Here is a 10,922-nt window from a genome sequence, read left to right on the forward strand (position 1 = left end):
GATATATTAATAAAAATTAAAGTTCCAAAATAAAATAAATGGATCCAAATCTTTAATAAAATGTAAATTAATAAACCAACAGGATTATATGATAAATAACATTGATATTATGTAAGTTCACGCATTATGGAAATATAACCAATTATATATACTAAAATTAAAATCAATTATTAGAGGAATTTAAGGAACTATAATCACATTAGAGGAACAGAGTATTTTTATTAAATTACCAAAGTAAACTATCAAAAACAATTTACAACATTCATAATCAATGATCAATTTTGAATTTTCAAGTGAAAATTATAATCACAGAACATACATATGTGAATGACAGCACAATGGCATACAACTAAAGACTTTTTTATGAGATTGATGTTATTAACAAATTTCATTATCTAATAAATATTGAAATGTAGTATATATGAAGAGTAGTACATAGCTCCATAATGAAATAGTATCCAAATTACTTCTGCATTAAATTACAAAATTATACAGTATAGGAGCTAGAGCAATAGCACAGCAGATAGGTATTATGTTTTGCATGCGGCCAACCAAATTCGATCCCTGGGATCCCATATGGTTCCCCAAGCCTGCCAGGAGTAATTTTTGAGTGAAGAACCAGGAGTGTGTCTTGTGAGCACTGCCATATGTGGACAAAAAATAAAAAAAGTTCATACACAACATAAACAAGATCTATTCTCAGGAAAATATTAACCAGGACATTTTAATGTACCTAAGTATGAAAAGTTCATTACATTTATTTCAATTCCAAGTTGCAAATAGCCTTTAAAACCACACACCTGGGGCCAGAGAGATAGCATGGAGGTAAGGCATTTGCCTTGCATGCAGAAAGTCAGTGGTTCGAATCCCAGCATCCCATATGGTCCCCTGTGCCTGCCAGAGGGCGGTTTCTGAGCATAGAGCCAGGAGTAAACCCTGAGCGCTGCTGGGTGTGACCCAAAAACAAAAGACAAACAAAACCACTCACTTTTATTTCATATTAATGTGATAATATTAAAAAATCTGTAATTATCTTCAAAGACTATAAATATTTATTTTCCCAAAGTACATAGCTTAGGTTATTTTTCTACATATACTTCCACAAAAAACAATCTAACAAAATAATGATGTAAGACTAGATAGCAAAATCCAGCTTTCTTCAGTAAGTCAAACATTAGAGTTTTTGTTGAGTTTTGGCTTTTGGTTTTTTCTTTTGTTTTTTGGTGACACTCAGGGGTTGCTCCTGGCTATGCACTCAGAAATTGCTCCTGGCTTGCAGAACCATATGGGACGCTAATCCTAAATTAGCTGCGTGCAAGGCAAATGCTCTACCACTTACTCCAGCCCCAAACATTAGAGATCTTTTAACACATTATGCAATGCCATATTGCTCATCATTTGTTTAATAAAATAATTTTTCTTTAACACTATTATCTTCCTGGGGCTGGAATCCTTTTTAAGAATCTTTTTTTTTTTCTTTTTAAGAATTTTAAAAGATTTTTTAAGAATCTTTTTTGGAATCTGTTTTTTGTTTTTGTTTTGGTTTTGGTTTTTGGGTCACACTCAGCAGTGCTCAGGGGTTACTCCTGGCTCCACGCTCAGAAATTGCTCGAGGGACCATATGGAATGCCGGGATTCAAACCACTGTCCTCCTGCATGCAAGGCAAACACCCGACCTCCATGCTATCTCTCCAGCCCCTCTTTTTTGGAATCTTTTTTAAGTTTTTTATAATCTTTAATTTTCAAGGCACATTCTTATTTGATTATTATGACATTATATGATATATGTGAATTTTTTAAAACATCTACATTATCCCAGTCATACAAGAACAAATGCAATATAATGTTGAATCTTCTCTATGTGAAATGACAAGATTTAAGTGTGTGTGCAAAAACTAAATTGTGGGCGCTGTGCTCAGACTTACTCCTTGCTCTCTACTCAGAAGTGACTGGCAGTGCTTGAGGAAACATGTGGTATCAGGGGTTAAACACGCAAGATAAGCACCTTATCTGCTCTAGCGTCTCTCCTGCACAAGATATAGAGTTTTTTTAGGTTTGGGGGCCACACCCAGCAGTGCTCCATGCTTACTCCTAGCTCTGTACTCAGCTCACTTCTACCATCCAGGGTGCCCTATCCACTATATTACCACTTGGGTCCAACATGATGGGTTTTTTTTATTTTTTATTTTTTTTATTTTGGGTCACATCTGGCAGCACTCTAGGGCTACTCCTAGCTCTGCGCTCAGAAATCACTCCTGGCAAGCTCAGGCACCATATGGGTACCAGAAATCGAACCAGATCATCCTGGATCAGCCACATGCAAGACTACCACTGTGCTATAGCTCTGGCCCCAAACATGATGTTTTTAATTCCTTTATTCATATGCCATCTTTTTTCACTAAGCATTGTTTATGTCCTTATTATCCCCTCTGTTGTAATAGCATCATTTTTTTTCCACAGGAGCCCAATCCTCTTAATCTATCCACCTTTTTTTATTATCTTTATTTAAACACCGTGATTACAAACATGATTATAGTTGTATAATTACAGTCATGTAAAGAACACCCCCCTTCACCAGTGCAACATTCCCACCACCAATTTCCCAGATCTCCCTCCTCCCCACCCCCCTACACCTGTACTCGAGACAGGCTTTCTACTTCCATCCACCTTTAATTATCAAATGCTAACAAGATAGCATTCTAATCTCTCTGGAATTGATCTCTTTCCATTAGAATCCTCAGTTCGATCCCTCAGCATTCCATATGGTTCCCCAAGCCAGGAGCGATTTCTGAGTGCATAGCCAGGAGTAACCCCTAACCATCACCGGGTGTGGCCCAAAACAAAACAAACAAACAAAAACACTATTATCTTCCAGATTTGCTCATTACCTTCAGTCACATTTTTAAAATGCCTCAAATTAAAATTTCAAACATAGTAAATATTGAAAGCTCTGACCTTTATAAACAGAAGTCCATATGGATCCTTAAAAATTATTATGAATGCAAGGGTATACTGAAACTTAAAAACATGAAAGCTGTGGGGAAAACTCAAACAAAATTTAAGTTTCAAAGCTAAGATATACACCAAATAATAAACTATAAAGAAAGACATGGAGAGTCAAACCATGCCTCCTACCATCTTCCATTTCTTTCACTCTCAATCTCGAAGTACCTAGCTGGAGTGATAGTATACTAGAAAGGGAGAGAAGTGATAAAATGAATATGATCCTCTGTGCCCTGAGTCATTAATAAAAGTAAGTAACCTTAAGATCAAGGTCACCAAGTACTACAAGTTGTATCCTTTTTTCCATCTCAAACTTTGTAAAGCTGTAACCATCTATTTGCTGTGCTAATCAAAGGTGTGGAAATAAAACCGAAGAAACAGCTGATGATCTATTAGGTACAGGTAACTTAAGACTGCACAAGTTTGGGGCTGGAGAGATCCTACAGTGTATAGGGTGTTTCCCTTTGTGTGTGGCTAACCAGGTTTAATCCTCAATGTGCCAGGTGGTTGGTTGCCTGAACACTGCCAGGAGTGATCCCCGAGCACAGAAACAGGAGCAAACCCTAAAACAGCGCAGTGTACCCCATTCCACCCATGCAAAAAGAAAAAGCCAAGAAGGCTGCACAAGCTCAATAATGACATAGGAAAACATATTCAAGTGTCCAGTTTTTCTAGAAGCTTTAAAGAGTCAGAGACTGGGATACTGGGACCAGAACCCCTAGTACCCTCTAGAAGCTGAGGACTAGAATGCATGGTACTTCAGGACAGAAAAGTGAGACCAGGTCAGCAGCTTAGGAGGAGCCTGATGTCCAAATATCATCCTGTTAACTCATGTCAACATCAGGACCACCTTGGAAAGAAAGGAAAAAAAATAATCCTGAATTTCATTGGATTTTTCTACCCATTATCTTAAATATTTAAATATCCTTAAAGCAATGAAGCATATTTTAAAAGGGGATGGTTATTTAAAACTAAAGAAAGGTATATTTCTGCACAGGTTGTATATTTGGACACTTATATTCACTCTATAAGCATTTATATAACATAATGTATAAGCAGGCAGAATATTGAAGGAATAAGAAAACCCAAAGAAATTCATGATTGATCCCTTGTGCTGTGTAACTCATGGCCCCAGTAAATAGACCCCCTAACAAAGTAATAACAGTAACAAAATTTTTCAGAGTAATGTGCAAGTCCTGTCAGTCATTTGAGGATAAACTAGAATGAAACAATGGAGTCCTTGATATCTCACTAAGAATATTAATGAACAAACTGAACCCCAAAGATAATAATAAAGAACTATTACAATTATGAATACTGGCTAACAGGAATCAATGATAAAAGTTTAACAAAAAAAAAAAAAACACTCTCTGGAAATGTTTTCCATTACAAATTTTAGCCCTTTGTACTTAACTTACTCCTATATATAGGCACTGACAAAGCTAGATGCTATATGTGAAGCAGAGGGTGGAAATGAGTGCTTTAAAGTATATCTCCACAGGAAAAGGAAAAACTCAACTAAAATGTTGGCAAAAACAAAGATTATATGCATCCAAGGCCAAAATATCTTTGCCATTGTTGCAAAACTACTAGCTATACTAGTTATATGAAACTACAGCTTTTTTTTAAAATTTATTCATTATGTACAGTTCCCTCCCTCAATTTGGGAAGGTGGATCACACTTGGTGGTGCTAAAAATGTACTCCTAGTTATTTTTTTCAGGGATCACTTCTGGCAAGGCTCAAGCAACCAGTTGGAGATCAATCCTGGGTAGGATGTATGCATGAGTGTGTTGCATGCAAAGTAAGCACCCTACACTCTTTCCTATCTCTCCATATCCTCTCTACAATTTTTTTCACTTTTATCATCTAGTACCTTTGTTCAATGTTCACTGAGCACTTACCAACTAATACCACTACCACCACCACACTACTACTACTACTAGAGAGCAAATATGTAATAATTTCCTTGCCTACAGTAGTAGTAGTAGTAGTAGTAGTAGTAGTAGTAGTAGTAGTAGTAGTAGTACTATAGGCAAGGAAATTATTACATGTTTTCTCTCTGCTAGATTGGCGATAATATTTCATTTTTATATAGATTTCCCAACCTTGATACAGTCCACATTATAGATTTAGGACCCAGCACTTAGGTTCCCCGGAATCAGCCAGAAGTGATCTCTGAGCATACAATAAAGAGAGAGCCCTGAGCACCATTGGAAAGCAGTCAAGGACAACTCAAGAAGCTGTTCCCAGCCGACCCCTATGAGAAGGTAAGCCAAAATTTAACCTTCGAGCTATTTTCTTTGATAGGAAGCATTGTTTGAAGTAAGACTAAGGAAGATCGCGTCAGCCCAAAAGAACAATTATGCAAAAAATTTGACAAGCTTGAAGAGCTTCTGGCCAGTAAGAAGACAACCTTCTTTGGGGGCAGTTCTCTTTCTATGATTGATTACCTCATGTGGCCCTTGTTTGAGCAGGTACTGGAGCTAAACAAGTGTTTAGATCATGCTCCAAAACTCAAGGTTTGGATGGCTGTCATGAGGGAGGACCCTGCTGTATCAGCACTCTTCACTGACCCACAGACCCTGCATGGGTACCTCAGTCTCTATGTGCAGAATGACCCCTAAGCTTTTGACTATGGGCTGTAACATAATGTAATGTAATGTAATGTAAGACATGTCTTACATTTTCATCATTAGTCATAAAAAATATTGTTTATATCTTGCCAAATGCACTCACATCTCACTGAACCACCTTAATGTTTGACTCAGACCAGTTGTGGTCTCAGGCCATTCTACAGGAATGTAAGCACTTCCTGTCTCTGGGTGCTCTCTGGATTCTAGCATATCTGTACCTTCTAAGTAAGAACTGGATGTCTAGATTTCTAATTCATCAGAGGATAGTTTCACTTGCATAACTGGACCGATGCCCAAGTTTAGAGTCCGGGTTCAGCATTAATAAACTTTCTTTCCTTCCAATTAAAACAAAATATCAGATCAAATGATTCAGAGAATAGAAAATGAATTAAATATCTACCTGATCAATTTACAATGAAAATCAAGTTCTCACGTAGGAAAGGTCCATGGTGTTGCAATTAAATTCTTATTTAAGCTATGTTGGAGAAAGTTGTTCTTTTCCAGCAGATTCTAAAACTTTCAATATTCACCCTAAGCCTGTATTATAACTGGAGAATAGAGTGTATGTTTGTAAAGCCAATTATATAGGCAGACATTCTCACATTATTATCCACTCACTCATTTACACAGTCACAATAATTTAAAAGTATTTCATTCAGAACAGTGTTTTGAAGACCTAAATAATAAATAGGACAGCAGTGCCACCTAGTGGCACATAGTGGCCTCAACAAAACTGGACTGATAGATTTTTATTTTATAAGCCTATTTCACTACTACAGATAAACCTAATTATAGATGAAAGCAAAATAATTCTGGATTTGGGGCCAGAGAGATAGTATGGAGGTAAGGCATTTGCCTTGCATGCAGAAGGACAGTGGTTCGAATCCCGGCATCCCATATGGTCCCCCGAGCCTGCCAGGAGATATTACTGAGAGTAGAGCCAGGAGTAACCCCTGAGCGCTGTCAGGTGTCACCTAAAAAACAAATAATAATAATAATAATAATAGTAATAATAATTCTGGGTTTGAAAACCATTGTAAATTTTTATATCATGAAACCTAAAACTATAAGGTAAGATAAATAAGAAATTAACAGAATTTTAGCTGTCATTGAAGTTTCAAATTATTTCAATATGCCTAACATAAAAGTATTCTATATTTTACATATATTACCTTATAAATATTTCAAGATTAATTATATCTTATATTCTGGTTTATATATTATTACATTAATTGTTAACTACCTTTCTTTGATATTCTCTTGAAAAAAATCAGTAACAAATCAAATCAAGGGTCATAAATCATCTTTGAAAGAAAAGCAAAGAAGATAGTTTCTAATTTGTTTCGGGATTACACCTGGTGGTGCTCAGGACTTATACCTGCTTCTATGCTCATGAATCACTCCTGGAGGTGCTCAAGAAACCACATGGAGTGATGGAGATTGAACCTAGGTCACCTACCCACTAAATTAGGGTTGGCAAACCCTCACTCAAAATGGCAAAATGCAATATGTGTTTAATATATTATTGTTAAAATTATATGCTTTGTGTGAGTGTTTGTCTGTTTTGGCAGGTCACTGTGTGGTGTGGCTCTCTGACTCTCACAGTTTAAAATTTTGGCTCTGTGTCGAACTTGTTCACCATCCCTGCACTAAACTATTGCTCTGATCCCAAAGAGTAAAGTTTTTGAGAAGTGAATATTGGTGTTATATCTGATTGACACAGCCTTGAGATGTCACAAAACTTGAGATATCAGAGACAACTTAAGAAACAACCAAACAACTTTACAGTTTATCATGATAAACCATACATCTCGAAATATTGCCTGCTGAATTTTCTGAGTATCTGTATTTTAGATATTTTATGATAACATTCAATCTGACAAAATTAACTCAACTCCAATTGCCCTCCTTCATTTCAAAATGAATGGCACTGCTTATGTTTCAAATGTCCTTAACTCAGCATATACTATAATCATGACTTAAATTCCATGACAAACCAATGATAATCTCTCCTCTACATACATTCCCCTTCCGTTCTGTATTTACTCTTGGCAAACCTCAATCTCTGATTATTCCAATTCTATTACACTCATTTCAATAGCTAGGCCGCTGAACTTGGTGTAGAGAAGATAAGCAATAATGTTTATTTTTTATTTAAATTCATCACAGGAATTAAGTTGCCCTATTATGGTCCAGAAATCCTACTACAATTCTATTCTCATTCTTTAACTTTTCCTCTCTTCTATTACACAATACCATCTCACCAGTCATGAGCATTGATTTCTATTACTATGAGAAAGGGAAGGGAAGGGAAAGAAAAAAAAAAAAAACATAACGTTCAAAAGTTCACATTCTCATATTCACTCATGTACCAACATCTGTACCAATGTTTATCACTACTGGTTCTGTACATGAAATGGCTAAACTAAAACATGCCACCTCATTTGTGAAATTACCCCAAGTGACAGGGTATCTGGGGAAGAAATAAACCAAGCCTGGGGGCCAGAGAGATAGCATGGAGATAGCATTTGCCTTGCATGCAGAAGGACGGTGGTTTGAATCCCAGTATCCCATATCCCTAGGCCTTCCAGGAGCAATTTCTGAGCTTAGATCCAGGAGTATCCCCAGAATGCTGCTGGGTGTGACCCACCCCTCAAAAAAAGAAATAAACCAAGCCGGAAGTCCAGTTTTCTCTTGACTAGTGGTCTCTCTGCAGGTCTACCAAACCAAAACCTCTCTTTATTAAGCCAGTAAAAATTCACCAGAAGAGGGAAGGTTTAGTGAGAAATAGAAGTACCTATCCAGGTGGACTTTTACAAGTCAAGGGGGCTGGGTGAAAAGAAGTTGGGGAATCGCCTTTGTTTTGGGTGAAGGCAGGGTGTGAACTAACACTTTTCTGAATCTTTTTCATCTGAATGTAGACCTGACTTACATGGTCACAAGCTTATAAAATAATAATCTACTCTTAACCCTACATCTGGTTTTCCTTCTCTAGTAGCAGCTCAAACAAGTTATCTTTGCCCATTCCCATTCTCCCATTTTCTCTGAAATTGCTCTCACTAAGGTCCCAATTAACATTCATGTTGCTAAATCCAATGTTTATTTCTCAGGTACAGGTTTGTGCCATGTACTCTGTTACTTCCATTTTCCTTGAAAAACTTTCTTAGCCATTTTCAGAATGACACCTCATTGCCTTTTTCCTTATCTTAGGTAAATCTATTTTAACGGTCCCTGTTATCTTTTCCTGGTAGATATTGATGTTCTAGAGGTCTCGATCTTTGATCTACAGTTTATTTTAACTTTGTCCCTTACCTTTAGCATCCAATATCATAGCTATAAGTACCATATATAAGTCACTTCCAAGTTTGCTTCTTCAGACCTCTCCTCAGAACTCCATACTTAAATATCAAATTCCCTACTCATCAATTCCACTGGCCATACCAGGTAGCCTAACTGGAAAGGACACTAGGGAGAGGTAGAAAGGTACCCTAGGCAGCAGCCAACCATCTTAAAGATCATCAGAAGCTAAACTTCCTCATCCCCTCCCTGTATTTATCTCCTCCCTGTATAAACTGGCTTGTGACAGGTTAGTTTGGGGCTTATGGCTGAGGGAATAAAATTTTGTTTTGTTTTACTCCAGCTGGTGTGATTTCATCAACTTTGGACCCTAAAGTATATCCAGAATGGATTCCTTTTCTCCATTGCTACCACCAAATTCAGACCATTCTCTCTCCTCAGTATTTTTTACACTAACCTAAAAAGTCTATTTAACCCTATTCTAATCACTATAGTCTCAACATCATTTGGAAGAAAATGTTCATTCTTAATCGGTGATCACTTTTTTTTTTTTTTTTTTTTTGGTTTTTGGGCCACACCCGGCAGTGCTCAGGGGCCACTCCTGGCTGTCTGCTCAGAAATAGCTCCTGGCAGGCACGGGGGACCATGTGGGACACCGGGATTCAAACCAACCACCTTTGGTCCTGGATCGGCTGCTTACAAGGCAAACACCGCTGTGCTCTCTCTCCGGGCCGCCAATCACTTTTCTACTTCAAATTCTCCAGTGACTACTAAAGTAACCTACATAATTAGAATCATACAGCTCACAAGGCCCAGCTCATTTTTCTTTTTGTTTGTTTGTTTATTTGTTTGTCTTTTGGAGCCACACCCAGCTGCGCTCAGGGGTTCCTCCTGGCTCTACACTCAGAAATCAGTCCTGGCTCAGGATACCATAAGGGAGGCCGGGAATCAAACCCAGGTCCACCTTGGGTCCACCTTGGGTCTGCCGTGTGCAAGGCTAACGGGCCCTACCGCTGTGCTATCTCTCCAGTTCCTGCTCATTTCTTTTCTAACTTCACTTCAGACTTTTTACCCCATTCCAGTTGGTCTCGTTTGTTCTGAGTCATGAATTGACAAATAATAAATCATCCCAAAACTGGGGGCCTGGAAGGTGGCGCTAGAGGTAAGGTGTCTGCCTTGGAAGCGCTAGCATAGGACGGACTGCTGTTCAATCCCTGCCCCCCCCCCCCTGTGTCCCATATGGTCCCCCCAAGCCAGGGGCGATTTCTGAGCGCATAGCTAGGAGTAACCGCTGAGCGTCAAACGGGTGTGGCCCAAAAAAAAAAAAAAAAAGAAAATACTAATCATCCCAAAACTGGCTCTTAAAAATACCAAGACCAAACAGTCATATGAACATTAAGTAGAAATAAAAAAAAGGATCAGGGGCCGGGAAGGTGGCGCTAGAGGTAAGGTGTCTGCCTTGCAATCGCTAGCGTAGGACGGACCGCGGTTCGATCCCCCGGCGTCCCATATGGTCCCCCCAAGCCAGGAGCGACTTCTGAGCGCATAGCCAGGAGTAACCCCTGAGCAGCAAACGGGTGTGGCCCAAAAAAACCAAAAAAAAAAAAGGATCAAACTTAAACACCAAATCCAAAGCCAATAACAAAATAGACAACATGTTGTAGATACCCAGTCTACAAGCTAGACACAGAGGGGACCACATATACTAGCAGCCTGGGGGGTATAAGAGGGGGATATGGCAGTGGTCGGCAACCTGAGGCTCACGAGCCACATGTGGCTCTTTCCACTTTGAATTTGGCTCTTCTGTGTGCCTGGGGGCTGCTCCAGGAGTCAGGACTCTGCTCCTAGCCTCTGTCAGTGAGCGCCCTGTGTGGATCTCAAAATAAATCTTAATCGTGGTTTGGGCGAGATTTGGCTCAGTTGAAAAAAAAGGTTGCCGACCACTGGATATGGGATGCATGTTGGAAACAGGGGTGGAGGGAGGACA

The sequence above is a fragment of the Suncus etruscus genome, chromosome 14 (genome assembly GCF_024139225.1).
Source record: "Suncus etruscus isolate mSunEtr1 chromosome 14, mSunEtr1.pri.cur, whole genome shotgun sequence".
In the NCBI taxonomy this organism is placed as follows: domain Eukaryota; kingdom Metazoa; phylum Chordata; class Mammalia; order Eulipotyphla; family Soricidae; genus Suncus; species Suncus etruscus.